This window comes from Tamandua tetradactyla, chromosome X (assembly GCF_023851605.1).
Source record: "Tamandua tetradactyla isolate mTamTet1 chromosome X, mTamTet1.pri, whole genome shotgun sequence".
In the NCBI taxonomy this organism is placed as follows: domain Eukaryota; kingdom Metazoa; phylum Chordata; class Mammalia; order Pilosa; family Myrmecophagidae; genus Tamandua; species Tamandua tetradactyla.
In genome coordinates this window covers 23944103-23963527 of record NC_135353.1, presented here as the reverse complement: position 1 = coordinate 23963527, position 19425 = coordinate 23944103, and the positions used below count along the sequence as shown (strand labels likewise).

The 19425-nt window shown below is 37.5% G+C and overlaps 1 pseudogene; it reads left to right on the top strand.

The window, feature by feature from the left end:
* Positions 1-1888: 1888 nt before the first annotated feature.
* On the top strand, positions 1889-3637 carry LOC143671550 (proline-rich nuclear receptor coactivator 1-like; annotated as a pseudogene).
* Positions 3638-19425: the final 15788 nt, after the last annotated feature.

Here is a 19425-nt window from a genome sequence, read left to right as displayed (position 1 = left end):
TTTAAAAAAGAAAGACCAACTAAAGAGACATTGATAATTCCTTGTAATACGTGATCCGTGATACCATCTAACAAGGAAGGATAAAAGGCTCAAAAGGACATTATAGGGACATGTGAAAGAATCAGAATATAGACTGTAAACTTTATATCAATAATAATATCTTGAACTTGATAACTGCATATAAAGTAGTTACATAAGTGAATATCCTTGATCCTAGGAAACATATATGGCGGTGTTGTATTCAAGGAGTATCATGTATACAACATACATCAAGTGTTCAGAAATGGATTGATAGATAGACACAGCAGACAAAGAGATAAATGTTTAGACAGATAGATTGATGGACAGATTGATGGATAGATAGAAGGATATGCCAAGTGTGGCAAAACGTTAAAATTGGTGTATCTAGGCGTCATGGTTAGGTTCATGTGTCAACTTGGCCAAGAAGTGGTACATGTTTGTCTGGTTGGGTAAGTGGTGGCCTGTCTGTTGTGAAGAGGACATTCCATAGAATTAAATTATGATCATGTCAGCTGCATCCACAGCTGATTCCATTTGTAATTACCCAAAGGGGAGTGTCTTTTGCAATGAGTGATGGTTAATCTGATCACTGGAAGCCTTTTAAGGAGGATTCAGAAGAGACAGGCTCCCTTCCTGCTAAGGCTGGCAAACCTCCCCTGTGGAGTTCGTCCAGACCCTCCATCGGAATCGTCAGCTTCACAGCCTGCCCTGCGGATTTTGGACTCTATGTTCCCGCGGTCACGTGAGACAGTTTTATAAATTTTATATTTGTGAGTGTTCTCTGTTGATTCTGTTTCTGTAGAGAACCCTAACTAACACAGTAGGTATCTGGGTTTAGGGATAGGAGTATATTGGAGTTCTTTGTCCGGGATTTGTATTATTTTTGTAACTGTTCTGCGAGCTTGAAAGTATTTCACAATAAAACGTTTTTAAGAAGCAGACATGAGAATCTAGCTGTCTTTTATTAAGTCAGAAATTAAAGAGATTTGCAAAAATGTAAAACATGCCACTCTTCTCATTAATCTCATTTGTTTTGGAAAATAAAATTTTTAATAAAATGTTATTCAAATTAGCATTAATGGATTTATTATTTTAAAGATTTCTCAGATTTAATTGCGAATGCAGTAAGTACTAATAGTCTTTGGAGTCTTCAATAATGTTTATGAGTGTAAAGATACCTGGAAACCAAAAAGTTTGAGAGCCATTGCCATAATGGAATTTCCTAAGAAAAGCTAAGTGATTTCTCTTCTGTAATTAGCAATTTGTTTTATAACTTGAAGAAAAAAAGCAAACAAACCTGGGGGTCTGCCAGAAATGACTTTAATTTCATCTTTGCCAGGTTTGGAAAATATCTATTTCAACGTGAAATTAAAATTGCAAATTGGATACAGCCCCAGCACACATCTGAGTTACTACCACATTTATGAACTATCACTCTGGAAGGAAAAGTATTCTAAGTAAGAATCTAGCTGACTTTTGTCATCTGATTTCTAAAGGTAGACACTGCTGGAAGTGCAAATATGAGGACTCCCAGAAAACGTGTAATTTGAATGTAATTTGAATTTGTATTTTTGGACAAAAATAGAAGACAGAGTTCCCATACAAAAGGTTAAAAGATCTTAAGGAAGGAGATTGATTCATAGAGGGGTAAAATATGTAAGAAATGGGTGGAAAATGGAAGTAGAAAAAAATGGGATAATAGATTATGGTGGCGAAGGCTTATCTGTTTACTTAGGTTGGATTGTATGACGTGGGAAAAAAACTGTTTAAAAATGAAGAGAGATGGTTAGTGCTTCTCTGGGGCTCTCTTAGCAGTAGCCGCCGCCGCCCTGGCTTCTCCTTGCTGAGCCACTTGCCTCCTAGCGTTATGACCGTCGCCTCCTTCCCGCAGCCGGGCCTCTAGTCCTGAACGGTCGCCTTGCACCGCCGGGTTTTTCTGTTCGCCATTACTTCGGGGCTCTCCCGACGGTTGCACAGCCCCGCCGCCTTTAACCCTCATTCCGGACCCCCGGGGCACTGCCCCTGACCCTCTTCCTCCCTCACTTCCTAAGGGGAGAGGGTCCCTATCTGACGCCTCAGCCCCGCGCTCCAGCACCTTTGCCTAACTGCAGCCTCGCCACGACGGGGACCGTCCCTCCCGCGACGCCCGCGGGGCAGCTGCCCAGTTGCCTCCATCAGTACCAGCAGCAGCTGCCGAGTTTGGAGGGCGGGCGGAGCTCCGCGACGCGCCGCAGGGTCCCGCAGGATGTTCCGAGCCAGGCTGCGACCTCGGCTCTGAGTCCTGCGACCCCAACGGGAACTGAAGGACTGAGCCCGGACCCTGGCCTGCTGCCGCTCACGGCGCTCAGCCAACCCTTGCACGAAAAGAGGTTTTAAAATCAAAGATGGGAAAATTAGAGAAAATTGCTGTTCCTCACGGCCAGCTTGTTCATGGTATACACTTGTGTGAACAACCAAAGATAAACAGAAAAGCGAACATAACTTCCCACTAACCAAGATCGCCTCTGCACAAAGAAATGAAAATTTTTGGCAGGGTTCTGTTTCATCTACTATAATTCAGACATAGGAAAAAAAAGAAGCCTTTTAAAAATACTGAGAACATTAAAAGGATATATTTGACGAAGTCAGCATTTCCAGCTGAAGTGAGCCAAAAGGAAAATTACGCTGGGGCAAAATTTAGTGAAGCTCCTTCTCCTAGTGTCCTAGTGTCCTTTTCTTTTTTGGCTTTTAAAAAATGGGGGAATTTATTAAGTTGCATGTTTACAGTTCTAAGGCCATGGAAATGTCCCCATTAAAGCAAGTCTATAAAAATGTCCAAATTAGGGCACCAACAAGAGGTTACCTTCACTCAAGAAAGGGCAATGATGTTCAAGGTTTCTCTCCCAACTGGAAAGGCACATGGCAAACATCGTGATGTCTGCGGGCTTTCTCTCCAGGCTTCTTGTTTCATGAAGCTCCTCCAGGGACATATTCCTTCTTCATCTCCACAGGTTTCGGGCTGCATGGGTTTTCATGGTTCTCATGGTCCTGGCATGGCTCTCTCGTCATTCTGAAGCTCTCTCCAAAAAGTGTTCCCTCTTTTAAAAGATTCCAGTAAACTAATCAAGACCTACCTGGAATGGGTGGAGTCATATCTCCATCTAATCAAAAGTTAATACCTACAATTGGATGTGTCATGTCTTCATGGAGATAATCTAATAAAAAAATTTCAACCTACATTATTTTATATATATATATCGACGAAACAAAACAACATACAAACACGAACATTCTTAACATATGAACATTCCATATTTGCTGTACAATCAATGGCTCACAATATCATCACGTGGTAGTATATTCATCACCATGATCATTTCTTAGAATAGTTGCATCACTCCAGAAAAAGAAATAAAAAGAAAAAAAAAAACTGATACATACTATACCCTTTACCCCTCCCTCTTATTGACCACTAGTATTTCCATCTACCCAATTTATTTTAATCTTTGTTCCCCTGTTTCCTAGTGTTCTTCCAATGCCTCCTAGTTACTGGATGGGAAGCACTGTTGAAAATTCCAACCAAAATAAGGAGATGATGGCAGCACACTTAAAAATCCTCCTAAAAGCTCAAACTTAGATTTCATATTTGAGTGTGTATGTAAAACATAGTTTTTCCAAAATCTCTGGATGCTTTAAGAAAAAATTGGTGCATAAATGGAAATTTGCCTTATTGCAACACACAAGTGCAAAAAAAGATGAATTAAAAAATTACATCCCAACAGCTTGTTATTTAATTTAATTATGATAATATTATAATTATGATAATAATATAATATGAATTTAATCCCATTAAATTTCATATATTTTAAAATTCTATATACCATGTATTATGTGTATATTGTTCATACATGAGAGGTACATTATAGTTTTGTTATGAAAGTATGTAAGTTGTCATGCCCAGATGGTAGGTGTTTTGTATATATGTAATGGAGAAATTTTAAGTGTGTCTAAGGTACATGGAAGACTGATTTATTTGCACAAGGTACTGAGAGATTTTTTTCAAGAAACAACTCTTTAAATCAAGGTGAATCTCTAAATGTGACTAGCACTAGGGAAATTTAAATTTGTGGCACAATCATTGTAAATGTGGGGTTTGTCTATGTTTCTCCAAACTGATTTTTGCCTTCTAACCTAATTGCTGGAAAATTCCTGTTCCCGTGTGTACCAAACTTAATTTCTAATTTTTGATTTATATCTGTTATTCAAATTTAAGATTCCCCTAAATTTTAATGCCAACAAAATTGGTTGTAATCGCATTTTTAAAAAATAATAATTTGCCCTCCATCCTGTTTTTTTTAAATGAACAGAGAGAAACAAGTGCTAGAGAGAATGCAGAGAAAGCGAGATATACTTATACATTGTCGGTAGGGAAATGAGAGGTCTAGCCCCTTGGAGGGCAGTGTGGTGGTTCCACTGGAGGCTAGGGGTGGGGTTGCCATGTGATCTTGCAACCCTACTGCTCAGCATATACCTGGATGAACTGAGAGTGGGGACATGAATGGACATTTGCACACTGGTGTTTATGGCCCAGTGTTCCTGAGAGGTGGCCTAAGGGTACAACGATTGAGGAATGGAAGGGGCACCTATGGTGTATATATACAATGGACTACTGAGTGGCTGCAAGAAGGAATGAAGTTGTGAGGCATGCAACTAGGTGAATGAAACTTAAAGACAGTATATCAAATGAAATGTCAGAAACAAAAAGACAAATATTATCACACCTCACACATATGGACTAACTATAATATAAAAATTCTGTAAACTGAAGTTGAGAGCATGGGTTATCAGGTTGGGGCTTATTGTAAAGGATCCTAGATTGTAAGCTCTTACAGAAATCACATATATTCAGGAGTTGTAACTATTATTTCTAAATCCCTCCAGCCACTACAATGGATCCTGTATACTCTGGCTTTCTTTCAATTCAAAAGCAGCAAGCTCTTTCCTGATTCTGGACATTCATATAGGTTGTTTCTTCTATCTAGAAAGCTCTTCCCTGGCCCTCTTAAACTGATGAACTCTCATCATATTGGTTTGCTAAAGCTGCTACAAAAATATACAAGAAATGGAATGGCTCTTAAAAGAGAATTTATTAAGTTGCAAGTTTAGTTTTAAGGCCATGAAAATGTCCAAATTGAGGCACTGACTCAAGAAAGGCTGATGCTGTTTGGAACACCCCTTCAGCTGGGAAGTCATGTGACTGGCATCTGCTGGTCCTTATTCCTGGTTTTGTTGCTTCCATCTTCTGATTCAAGTGATTTCCACTCTAAGCATCTGTGGGCCTTCACTTAGTTCCTCTGGGACACAACTCTGGGTTCTGGCTTGCTTAGCATCTTTTGGGAAGTACATGGAAATATCTGCTGGGCTCTGCCTGTGTCTAAGCATCTGCTCTCTCTGTTGACACTCCTAGCATCTCCAAACATCCATGACTTTATCAGCTCTGAAGCAACTGTTCTCCAAGCATCTGCACCTGAAGTTTCTCAAAAACGTTTTCCTTTTAAAGGACTCCAGTAAACTAATCAAGACCCCACCCTAAATGGATGGAGTCACATCTCCATTTACTCAAAAGGCTACACCCACAATTGGGCACGTCACATCTCTGTGGAGATAATCTAATCAGAAGTTTCTACCCTGAATTTTGAATCAAGATTAAAAGAAATGGCTGATCCCACAAGATTGGGTCAGGATTAAAACATGTTTTTTTTCTGGGGCACATAATAGTTCTAAACTGGCATATTCGTTTTCTGCAAATCTGGTGGAATACCTCTTCTTCTGGGAGGCCTTCCTTGCTTTTCCAGTCTGTTAGATTCTCCTGGTACTCATTCTTACAGCATGTTGTGTTATTTTCACTCATAGAACTTATCATGATTTGTGGTTATATATTTATTAGTGTGTTCACTTGTTAATTGCATGTATTCCCTACTATAATGTTGTTTCTCTGGGGTCTATCAACCAATACGTACTTGGTGAATAAATGAATGACTCCCCATTTCCTGCTAACTAACTTGAAAAGGTTTTATAAATGGAGTATTTTGAAGGATGCTATGAAGACTGGCTTAATCAGGAGAACCATTCTGGATAGAGTAGGAAGAACAACGATGCAATAGTGAATGGCATCTGTTATTTGAATAAGTTCTCCAGGTAATTCTGAGGCAGATGGGCCCAAAATGGGACTCATTCTTTGGTTCTTTCTACAAATACATAATGAGACTTGGTGCTTGGGATATTAGCAAGGAACAAGATAGGCAAAGCCCCTGCCCTTGTAGAGTTCAAATTCTAATTGAAAATCATAGAAAATAAACAACATAAACCGAGTATTGTGTAATATAATGTCAGGGCTGTAGTGATAATCCAGGGCTAAGGCTGTAGCAAAGGCTCTACTCATCCTACCCCAATTCCCACATTTAATGGCCTATCAAGTACCCAAGCACTCCCACTCTACCTGTCTATTTTGCCTCTCTCTGCTTTCTCACGCATCCTGGTCAGGTGGCTGCCTCTTCTATTTTCATTGTGGTTGTCAACCACAGCACCATAGTGGAATTGTTTGGGGAGCTTTTAAAAATACCAATACTGTGGGATCCCTTTCCCCAAGAAATTCTGGTTTGGTTAGTTTGGAGTGTGGCCTGGGTAGGGGGATTATTATTTTTAAGTTTCTCAAGATGATCCTAAGGTGTAGTCAGCCAAGTTTGAGATAGTGCATGTTCTCGTTTGTTAACTACTAGAATACAATATACCAGAACTGGAAAAGCTTTTAAAAAGGGAATTTAATAAGTTGCAAATTTACAATTCTAAGCCTACAAAACTGTCCAAGCTAAGGCATCCAAAGAAAGGATACCTTAATTCAAGGAAGGCCGCAGGAACACCTCTGTCAGCTTTTAGCCTCTGTTCTTGTGGGAGTTCCTCACTTTGCTTCTCCGGGGCTGACTTTCATCTCTTGGCTTCCCTTGGCTCTCTCCAGGTACTGGCTTGCTTAAAATATCATGGTGAAATCTGCTGGGCTCCAAGCACCTCCAAACATCTGTACCTCTGTTCTCCATATGTTGGCATCTGTGTCAGCTCTGCTCTGAAGTTTTTGTTGATGCTGTAATTTCTGACTCTCTCCAAAATGTTTTCTCTTTTAAAGGATTCCAGTAAACTAATCAAGACCCACCTTGATTGGATGGAGTCACATCACCATCTAATCAAAAGATCCCACTCACAACCGAGTGTGTCACATCTCCATGGAGATAATCTAATTGAAAGTTTCCAACCTACAGTATTGAATCAGGATTAAAAGAAATGGCTGCTCCCACAAAACTGTATCAGGATTAAAACATGGCTTTTGTGGGATACATAATATTTTTAAACTGGCACAGTGCATTAGAAAGAATACCACAAAATACAACAAGGCTTGAACATCTGAGATTTTTAACAAGCTCTTCTCCCTTGGCTGAACACTATTGCCCTAACCAGAGATTCTTAAAGTACAATCTTCTGAGAAGCTAACTCTGCTTGGGAGTTTGTTAAAATGTAGACTTCTGTATTACACCAGAGGCTTTGATTCCATATATCTGAGATGAAGTTTATATGTCTGCATTGAAATAAGCAGTTTCCATGACTCTTAGGCACACTACAATTTGAAAATCTCTGGTCTTAGAGGTTGGCCCCTCCAACCACTCTGATTGCAAAGCCTTGCTCTAAGTGATGTAGTGGATTATAAAAAGAAAGAGCAAATCAGGGGCCTCAAGCTTAGTAAGAGGAAAGTTGTATGTGAAAAACTGAAAGTAAGGGGGTGTGTGCCAGAGCAGAGTTATTTATGTGGAACCATATGAAATTGCTGATACTCAACCATTTTTGACCTACAAAAATGGAAATTTCATTTAGTTCAACTTAATGCAAAGTATGTTAGGGGTTCAAAAGACAGTGTAGAAGACTTGCTGGGCTAGAGGCTCCTGCACTTTGAAGGCAGTGAAGGGTGCTAGGTTTCTTCCCCCCATGGACATTTCTCTCTAGCCCTACAGAGAGACTTCTTCACCACCATAATCAAGGAAGGATATGATATGAGGAGAGCAGACATAACTCCTTTAGAGCAAAAGAAATTAACTTGGATACCCACGTATTGGTTCAGAACTTGGAAACTCATGGATTGACAAATCACAAGCAGAAACTTGTATCAGCATCTATAGTCATAAGAGATACTGGTCTGTAGGTTTTTTTTCTTGTGGTATCCTCATCTAGCCTTGGTATGAGGGTGATGTTGACCACATAGAATGAATGAGGGAGGCCTCCCTTCTCTTCAATTTTATTTTGGAAGAATTTGAACAGAATCAGACTTGTCTTTGGGGGATTTTTGGTAGATTCAATCTCTTTCATAGCAATTGGTTTGTTGAGATCTTCTGTTACTTCTGGAGTCAATGTAGGTTCTTTGTGTGTTTCTAAGAATTTTTCAATTTCATCTAGATTTTCTAATTTACTGGCATACAGTTGTTCATAGTATACTGTTTTTTATCATTTTCATTTGCCTTTTTTTTTAATACGGTCAGGCACCAGGAAATGAACCCATGTCTCCAGCATGGCAGGCAAGAACTCTGCCACTGAGCCACCATTGCATGCCCCATAGTATACTCTTATAGTTCTTTTCATTTCAGTGGGGTCGGTACTAATTTACCCTTTTCATTTCTGATTTTCATTATTTGTATACTCTCTCTTTTCTTTGTCAGTCTAGCTAAATGTCAGTTTTCAAAGAACCAACTTTTGGTTTTGTTGATTCTATTGTTTTTTGTTTATTTGTTTTCTGTTGCATTTATCTATGCTCTAATATTTTAAATTCCCATCCTTCTGCTCCCTTTGGGTTAGTGTGCTCTTCTTTTTCTAGTTCTTCCGGTTTTCAGCTTATGTCCCTGGTTTGAAGTCTTTCTTTTGTTTTAATGTAAGCATGTAAAACTATAAATTTCCCTCTCAACACTGCCTTCTCTGCATCCCATAAGTCTTGGTATGTTGTATTTTCATTTTCATTTGCCTCAAGATGTTTCCTAATTTTGCTTCTGATTTCCTCTTTAACCCATTGGTTGTTTAATAGTATGATATTTAATATCCCCATATTTGTAAATTTTCCATTTCTCCTTCTGTTATTAATTTTCAGCTTCATTCCTTTGTGGTCGGAGAAGATAAATGGTAGGATTTCAGTATTTTTTAATTTATTGAGATTTGTTTTGTGACCCAACATATGGTCTGTTCTGGAGAATGATTAATGTGCACTGGAGAAGAATGTGTATTCTGTTTTCATTGTAGGCAGTGGTCTATATATGTCTGTTAGGTCTAGTTAGGTTATTACTTCCTTGTTGATCTTCCAACTAGATTTTCTATCCATTATGGAGAGTGTTGAATTAAACTCTCCTATAATTAATATAAAATCATATTTTCTCCTTCAAATCTGTCAGTATTTACTTCATATATTTTGGGGCTCTGCTGTTAGGTGCATATATATTTTAAGTTATTTTATCTTCTTGTTGAATTATCCCTTTTATCAGTACATAATGGTCGTCTTTGTCCTTCATAGCTGTTTTTTATTCAAAGTTTATTTTATCCTGTATTGGTAACCACTCCAGCTCTCTTTTGGTCACTACTTGCATTGTATATTTCTTCCATCCTATCACCGTCAACCCACTTACTTGTATCTTCAAAATTAAGGTAAATCTCTTGCACATAGCATATAGTTGGATCATGCTTTTTTTATCCATTCTGCAAAACTCTGCCTTTTGGCGGTAGAATTTAATTCATTTACATTTAAAGTCACTAATGATAATAAAGGACTTTCTTCTGCCATTTTGCTATTAAGCCTTTGTAAGTCTTATACTTCTTTTGTTCCTCACTTTCACTAATGCCTACTCATATTTATTTGCTTTTTGTGTTGTGCTATATTGAATGCCTTCCCATATCTATCTGCATACACTTTTCATCTATTTTCTTTGTGGTATGGTGTTAAAACTGAACATCTTAAATATATAACAGTCATTTGGTTTGATACCAAGTTAACTCCAATAGCATGCACATATACCTTTCCTATGCCCTCTGTCCCTTCACCATTTTTTGTACTTGTTACCACTTATGTCTGTACATCGGATGTCCAAAAGCCTAGACTTATCATTACTTTTTATGCATTTGCATTTTAGCATCTATAGGAAGAAGTGGAGTTACATACCAAACAATACAATAAATATTATTAGCATTTATAATTACCCAAATGGTTACATTTACCATAGATCTTTATTTCTTTATTCTTTAATTTCAGTCTTAAAAACTCCCTTTAGGATTGCTTTCAAGGCAGGTTTAGTGGTGATGAACCCCCTCAGTTTTTGTTTATCTGAGGATGTTTAATCTCACACTTATTTTTGAAAGAGATTACTTCAGATACAAAATTCCTGGCTAGCAGTTGTTTTCCTTCTGCACTTTGAGTATTTCAACTCACTGCCTTCTTTCCCTCATGGTTTCTGATGAGAAATCGGCACTCAATCTAATTGGTACTCCCTTGAAGGTAACAGGTTACTTTTCTCCTACAGCTTTCAGAATTCTCTCTTTGTCCTTGGCATTTAATAGTGTGATCAGTATGTGATGGGTTATATTTTTCTTCATGTTTATCCTGTTTGGTGTTCTCTGGGCTTCTTGAATGTGCATATTTATGTTTCTGCCAAGCATGGGAAGTTCTCTGTCAGCATTTCTTTGTTATGAGGGACAAAGATGGTCATTATATATCGATAAAGGGGTTGATGTAACAATTTAAAATATGTATGCACCTAACATCAGAACGCCCAAATATATGCAACAAATACTGCCCCTTACTCTCTTTATTCTCTTTCTAGGACTCCCATGAAGCTTTATTGGTTTACTTGATGGTGTCCCAGAGGTGTCTTAGGCTATTTTCACTTTTTATGTTTCATTTTTATTCCTTGTCCTCAGCCTGACTCATTTCAAGTGTCTCATCTTCAAGTTCACTGACTCCTTCTTCTGTCAGTGTCGATTTGCTCTTGAAACCCTCTTGGCCTTTTTTTTTTCATTTCAGTTAATGCAGGCTTCAACACTAGTGGTTCTGTTTGGTTCCTTTTAAAATTTTGATGTCTTCCAAGACTCTCATATTGCTCATTCATTGTTTCCCAGATATCCTTTAGTTGTTTCTTTGTATCTTTGTATTTTTCTTCATACTTTTGAGCAATTTTTTTTTTGCATGGGCAGGCACCGAATCCAGGTTTCTGGGATGGCAGGCGAGAACTCTGCCTGCTGAGCCACCATGGCCCACCCTCTTGAGCATTTTTAATATCATTTTTTCAAAGCTTTGTTTCCTATGTCCATATTCTCATTCTCTTCACTGGTGTTTTTTTGTTTTTTATTTTTTCATCTTTATCCTCTTCCTTTCGATAAGCTATCATTTCCTGTTTCTTATTTGTCCTGTACTCTTTAGTTGCCCAGTGTACATTTTAATATTTTAAAATGTTAACTCTGGAATTTACTTCCCGGGATACTTGTTTCTTAGTTTTGTAATCAGCTGATGATGAGAAAGTGTTTTGTGAGCTTCAGCCTGCTTATGAGGAAAGTCTACCCAAGGCGAATACAGTATGCACGGCTTTCTGTCCTTCTGGGCTTGTCCTGGGCTTTTGCTTGTTGGTTGTCTTGGAGTTCCCATGTTTACAGGAGTGTGGTTGTCACCTCTGTTTCCCTGGAGACAGACCTCCCTCTCTCAGGTGTTTGAAGCAGGAAAGCCTTTCTCCAAGACTGTCTACCTCTATAATGTTTTATACTCTCTTCCTTGTCTCAAGTTACTTTTGCCTGGCTGGCAAATACTGGGTGGAGGGCACACTGGAGAGGACTTTCTCAAGTTAGTTTTTCCCAGCCAAAACAGGGCCTGAAACCTATGAAGGGGGCATAGATCAGCTCCAAAGTGTCCAGAGGAGAGGACCAAAAAGGACATCAAGAGCTTATCTAACAGCTCTACAAAACTTAGATTTCCTTGCCTGCCCAGCAAATGCGGTCTTTCAACTAACCTTCTCCAGCAGCCCTAAGAAAGGGTGGCATCTTTAAGTCCTTACTGCCACCACCCTGTCTGGGGAGAGTTGAAACAGTGGCTGTTGCTGCCTTTGTCTGGGGGAGGTTCTCACAGCAGCTGCCTTCAGCACCAGGGCCCCAGTTATCCAAATTCGCTAATCAAAAGCTGTGATCAGTGATCTGCCATGCCCACCCGTTTTGAGGAAGAGGATTTTTACATCCTTTTTTGTCATCAGCAGCTAGACCAGGGCTAGAACCTAAGGGGGCTTGCCATAAGAGTGGGGGATGGGTGCCAGTAGCTGCCATGAGGAGAGAGTAATTTACAGTTTTTTACTGTAATTTATCAGCCTCTTCCTCCCCCTCTTCCTTGTATGCTGCATAGTGTTGGTCTGGCCTCCGGAGTTTCAAAATAGTTATTTCAGACGGTTCCTGTCCGTTTAATAGTTGTTTTAATGGAAGGACTGAGTTCTGGAGCTCCCTACTCTGCCATCTTCCCCCTTCAAAGGAAGATCTATCTTTCAAATCTTCCATTTCTTTCTTCTTTAAATCCTATCAGTCTTTGCTTCAAAGATATTGAAGCTCTACAATTTGCTGTAGTCCTACATTTAGGACTTTTAGTAGATTGACTTTTTTTTCTGTCCCTACTAATTTTCTCTGTATTATTTTCCTACTTCTCTGTGAGTTAATTGAGCATGTTTAGAATTCTGTTCTGCTTTATCTATAGTTTTTTATTTTTATTAGAGAAGTTGTAGATTTACAAAAAAAATGCAGAAAATAGAGTTCCCATATACTACCTCCCTACACAGTTTTCCCTATTACTAACAATTTGCACTAGTGTGATACATTTGTTATAATTGATGAAATAATATTATTATAATTTATCTATATTGTCTGAGTGTATCTGTTTGTATAGCTTTTTGTAGCTTCTCTAGGTATTGCATTATATATACTTAACATTACAGTGTATAGGTGTTGGCATTTTGCCAGTTTGAGTGAAGGGTAGAAACTTTGCCTCATTTTATGTCACTTTACCCTCCCCCATTTATACTATAATTGTCTTAAATATTTCCTCTGCATATATTGATAACAAGTTAGAAAGTGTTATACTTTTTGCTTCAACCATCAAGCATAATTTAGAAAACTCACAGGAAATGAAAATCTATGGCCTATATCCTTATTGTTTGTTCATGTGGTTATTCTTTCTTCCTTCCAGATAATTCTTGAATTGTTTCTTGACTATTTAAAGAACTTCCTGCAATCATTATTTTAGGGTAGGCATTCTGGTAACATACTTTCTTAGTTTATCTTTATCTGATTATGTCTTGAATTCCACTTTCATTCTTGGCGGATATTTTCACTGGATATGGAATTCTGGGTTGATAATTCTTTTCTTTCAGGACTTGAAAAATGTTGTGCCACTCCCTTTAGTCTCCCATGGTGTCTGATTCGAAATTGTCTGCTACTTTTTATTTAAATATGCTTATGGTTAATCTAACTAAGATACCCATTTTTGATTGTTCTAAGTGTACAGTTTGTTTTCTTAAATGAAAAAAAGAAAAAAAGAAATTGCTACTTAAATTGTTTTCCCCTATTAATAATGTGCATTTATTTCTCTTTGATATCAAAATTTTCTTTTTGTCTTTAGGTTTCAGAAGTTTGACTGTGATGTGCCTTGGCCTAGATTTCTTTGGGTTCACCTTATTTGGGGTTGGGACATTTCAGCCATTATTTCTTTGAATATCTTTTCAGCCTTAACCTCTCCATCTGGGACTCTGTTAACATGAGTGCTAGAACATTTGCTATATTCCCACAGGTTTCTGAGGCTTTGTTCATTTTTTTTCAGTTTATAGTTTTCCATTATTCAGATTGGCTTTTTTTATTATTCTGTCTTCAGCTTCAATGCTTCTTTCCTCTGTCCTTTCCATTCTCCTATTAGACCATCCATTATATTTTTAATTTTGGTTTTTGTATTTTTAAGTCTAAAATTTCTATTTGCTCATCTTTTAAATCTCCTATTTCTTTTTTTTTTTTTTTTTTTGGCATGGGCAGGCACCAGGAATCGAACTCGGGTCTCCAACATGGCAGGCGAGAACTCTGCCACTGAGCCACTGCGGCCTGCCCAAGTCTTCCATTTCTTTTATGGGATTTTAAAAATATCTTTCAAATGTGTTGAAACACATTTAACTTTGAAATACATTAACTTTTCCTTGGAACATTTTTATGATAGCTGCTTTAAAATCTTTGCTGGATAATTCTAACATCTCTCCCATCTTGGTGTTGGGATTTGCTGATTATCTTTTTTTCATTCAGTTGGAGAGCCCCCTAGGTCTTGGTATAACAAATTATTTTTGACTGAACATTTTTTTGTTATATTCTGAGCCTCAAACTCTTACTTAAACCTCGTATTTTAGCTGACACCACTCTGACAGGATAGGGGAACACACTGCCTATTGTCAGGTAAAGCATAAGTCAGGCTCCTTACTGGGCCTCCATTGACATCACCTTAGTGGAGGGTTAGGGTGCTTGCTGATAATCAGAGACTCAAGTCCCCACTAAGCCTTTGCTGGCATGGGTGCAGGTAGAATCACAATTTTTCTGATGTTGCTTGGCTGGAGTAGAGCAGTTATTGTCTAAATGTTTTCTGTCTTGCTAGGTTGCTCCTTTCCAGTTCTTTTGGCTAGAGAGAGCAGGCTTTCCTTGGGTCTTTTTTCTCCCTGCCTTTTGATATTTCTGCTTCTTTAGCTTCTCCAGCACCCATCTGGAATATATGAGGTAAAAAGAACACTGAGGGAACTGCATAATCTTGTGTTTGTTTTCTAAATAATATCCAGGGTTTTTAGTGGAAGGAATAGGAGGATAGTAACTCTACTCCATCTTTCTGGAAGTGGAAGTCCCCAACTGTGTTTTGAAAGTCAGAATTAGAGAACTTAAAGAACATAATGTGATTCACAAACTCTATATTAATGGTTCTCCAACTTGAGGGTGCATGAGAATTATCTGTAGGCTTGTTAAAATACAGATGTGGGCTCCTACCCCAAATGCTCTGATTGGATAGATGTGGGATGGGATTTGAGAACTTGCGTTTCTAATAAGTCCTAGCCATGCTTCTGGTTCAGGGGCCATACTTTGAAAACTACTGCATTAGGGATAGCTAGCCCAGTGAATTCCAACCATGGTTGTGCATTTTAGAATGACCTGGTGAGCTGTTTATTTTAAAAGAATGTCAAATGCCTCCTATCCTCACCATCCAGATATTTTAATTCCATCAGTCTAGGGTAATACCTGGATATTTGGTAGTTTTTAAAGTTTCCCATGAACATTCCCATAACTGTTCATGTGGCATTATGCATAATGCCAGAGTAGAAACAAACAAAATGTCCATCAACTGATGAAAGTGCAAACAAAATGCAGAATATCTATACATTGGAATATTATTCACCCATAAAAAGAAACGAAGTACTGAGACATGCTATAACATGAATAAACCTTACAAACACTATGCTGAATAAAAGAAGCCAGACATCAAAGGACATGTATTGTATGACTCCATTTATACGAAATGTCCAGAGTAGGCAAGTCCATAGAGGCAGAAAGTAGATTAGTGGTTGCCAGTAGCCGGCAAATCAAGAGTGACTGCTAATGAATATGGGGTTTCTTCCTGGAGTTGTAAAAAATGTTCTGGAACTAGACAATGATGATAGTATCATATGCTTGTGAATATACTAAAAGCCACTGAATTGCACATTTTAAAAATCTGAATTTTATGGTATGTAAATTACATCTATAAAAAAAAAAGCTTTGCAGATGTTAGTCAGTATGTTCCAACCACTGGAACAATACAGAGTTATACCTCACAACAAACTTGTAAGTGTTGACATGTTTAAATGTCCGGGTAAAGGGTTTGTATTTATTTCTGTAGGTCTGTGTTTTCTAAACTTGTCCAATTAGATGAATCACCTGGAAAGCTCGTTAAAAATATAGAATCCCAGATTCCTTCCCTGGGATTTAGATTTTGGGTGATAATAAGATTCAGGTCTGGGGTGATGCCTGAGAATCTGTACTTTTAACAATACCTGTAGTGATTCTGAAGTTCAAGCAAGTTTGGGAAACACCTTTAGGTGATGATGAGCCACTGAAAGTTTTTCTCTTTTAATAAAAAGTTATGTTATTTTCTGAAATGTCCCATTATTTGGGCAGCTTAATAGAACAGAGCTAATGTAATCAGAATTTTCATTTACAACATGTTTGCCAAAGAGCATTTAAGTGTTTTTTTCTTTGATCTATGTTAAACAAAGGGAAAATGGTCTGTGTATTTGTACAATCCATTTGATGTTAAGTCTAATCATGGCTGTGCCGTCTGTTCTCACTGTTAATAGATGTAAATTTGTATCAATTGTAGATTTTTAACTGCTCTTTCTTTGTTTCCCCCATCTTGTTTCTTTTTCCCTTCATCAATGTGTTACACATTCTAACATTTACAAGATTTATGCAACGTTTTTCAAAATGGAAAATCTCTGTCTTTTCTGACAGTATTTTGAAAAAATTCAAGCTATCAAGAAAAAACTAAAATTCCCCATAGACTCACCTACTTTCCAGAAATAACTTCTGTTAACATTGTGGCCTTTGTAAGTCCAGATATTTTATTCATATATACAAAAATGGAACCATATCTTACCTTCTATTTCGCTTAATATGGTAAGCACCTCTTCATGCCAATGCTTAAAAGATCTACCTTATTTATATTAATGTTTGTATAGTATTTCATTATATATATTTATATATGCATATATGTCTCTCATAATTTACTTAATTAGTGCCCTTTTGAGAGACTTAAATTGCAGTCCATTTTGTTGATACTCATCTTTTTTTCCTTTGGAAAGAAAAAAAAAACATTAATATACTAGGAGAAAATATACAAGAACATTTTATAACCATGGGTTAGATGGAACTTCTAAACCCATGACAAATAACCCAGAAACCATTAAAAAGTGTGTCAATCAAATTTGACAGCATAATTAATTTAAAACTTTTAACTGACACAAAGTTAAAATATATTAACAGATTGGATTAAATAGTTAGAACACATGGCAGAGTTAATAGCTGAACTGTATGAAAAGCTCATGGGAAGTATTATGAAAAATCCAAAATTCAGTAAGAAAATGGACAAAGGATATGAGTCAATTCACAGGAGGAGAAATAAAAGTGGCTGCCCATAAATTTACAAAAAGCTGCTCAATGGCACTAATTACATACAAATTTACAAATTAAAACAACAATGCAGTAGCATTTTCACCTATTTGTTCTACAAAAATTAAAAAATATTAATAGTACCCTGTTTGGGCACTCACACACTGTTAAGAGGGTGAAAATTGGTGCAAGCACATTAGAAGGACAATTTGCATTCCCTATTAATATTTTAAATGTGCACACCCTATTATCCAGCAGCTGCCTTACTAGCAATCTAACCTACAGAAATGGCACAAGTGCATAATAGACGTATGCACAAATAATGTTCATTGTAGTACTATTTAACAGCAAAAGTAGAAACAAGCAAATGTTTTCCAATAGGGAAATAACTAAGCAAATTATGGTGCAATACTATGCAACTTTTTAGGTGAATGGGGTAGGCCAGCATGTGCTGTCATGAAAAAATATTCACCATCTAATGTTGGGTGAGAAAAGGAAGTTGCAAAACAATATTGTGCTGTGATCTTATTTTTATAAAAGCGTTTCTTAAACGTATTTATTTTATGTGTATGTAACGTGCAGCTTTGTGTGTGTTTGTGATAAAGATATATGCACATAAATATATATATATATCCGCATACCTAGAATACACAAACACATACAGAGAAAAATGTCTGGAATGTAACACACCAAATGTTTACAGTGGTTATACCCGGTGAGGGAGACGTTCACTTTTTTGGCACACAACTGTATTACAACAAGTTTAACTTTGTTATAATGAGCAAGCAAAACATTATTCCTGTAATTACACATGCACACACACACTAATTGACTATGCCACCTAGAAGTTGTTTTTGTGTGTGTATGTGTAAAAGTTGAAGATTTTACAGCAAGGGCAGAAAATGATTAGAGTTGGGTTTTAATTTAATCTGGAGAGAAACAATGGGCTTGACCTAGGACATAGGTATAATGGAAAAGGATAGGTGACAGTGACACTGCAGAAAGGAGAATCTATAGGAGATAACTAATTATCTATGCATGGACTGAGAGGGAGTTAAAAATAACTCAGTCATTGAAAGGAATTTGGAGATACTGTTAACCTGGATAGGAAAGCTAGAGTAGCTGATTTTTAGGGGGAATTCAGAGCCTAGCCAAATATATTTGTTGCTACAAAATAAATTATCTCAAAAGTTAGTGGCTTAAAACCGTAATGTTCATTTATTATCTTTATAGTTTCTAATGGAAGACTTGTTTCTGCTGCATGTCTGTGCCTTTGGCTGGAAGACTAGAAAGGTGGAAGCTGGAATCATCTGAAGGCTCTATGACTCACATGTCTGAGGACTGATTGCTGGTGTTGGCTGGAGCTGGCTGGAGCTGACGGCTGGAACGCCAGCACATGGCCTCTCCACGTGGCCTGGGCTTCCTCACAACATGGAGCTGGCTTCCAAGAGTGAGCATCCTGAGACATAGAGAGAACAATCCAGGTGGAAGCCATATGCCTTTTATGGCCTTGCCTTGGACATCGCATAGCATTGCTTCCCCTATGTGTCACAAGCCCGCAGTCCCCCAGATTCAAAGGAAGGGAATGTAGATGCCACCTCCCCATGAGAAGAATGTCAATAATATTTTAAGAAGAACATGCAGGGTGGGATTAACTCGAAAGTGTGGCCATCATTGGGAAATATGATCTGTAACACCAGGTAATGCATTAATGTGAATTAGATTATTATTGACTTAGTGGATCATCATTTTCAGGGAAGTTTGCATTCAGGTAAGGATTCCTGTATCCCCCAATGCCTTAACCCAAATGAATAAATCTCTCAAAATGGGGAGGCTACATTACTAAATGTGGGGAGCATGATTTGAGGATGGGTGCTTACAATTGCTCAAAGGTCTTTTTTTAATATTTGCACATATTTTAATTAAATATAACGTTGTCTTGATGTGCCATTTCTGAAAAAAACTATTAAATATAATCACAAAAATGCTACTTTTCAAGTTTTCCTTACACTGCTCAGTCATCATTTCAATGTTATCTTTATAGCTCCATTTCCATTTGTCGGTGTATAGTTTTTTTGCAAAAGAAAGACTTAAGAATGCAATAATGTAACAAATATTTCAATTAAATCTTTTAATTTTTATATTTCTAGTATGATACAACATACA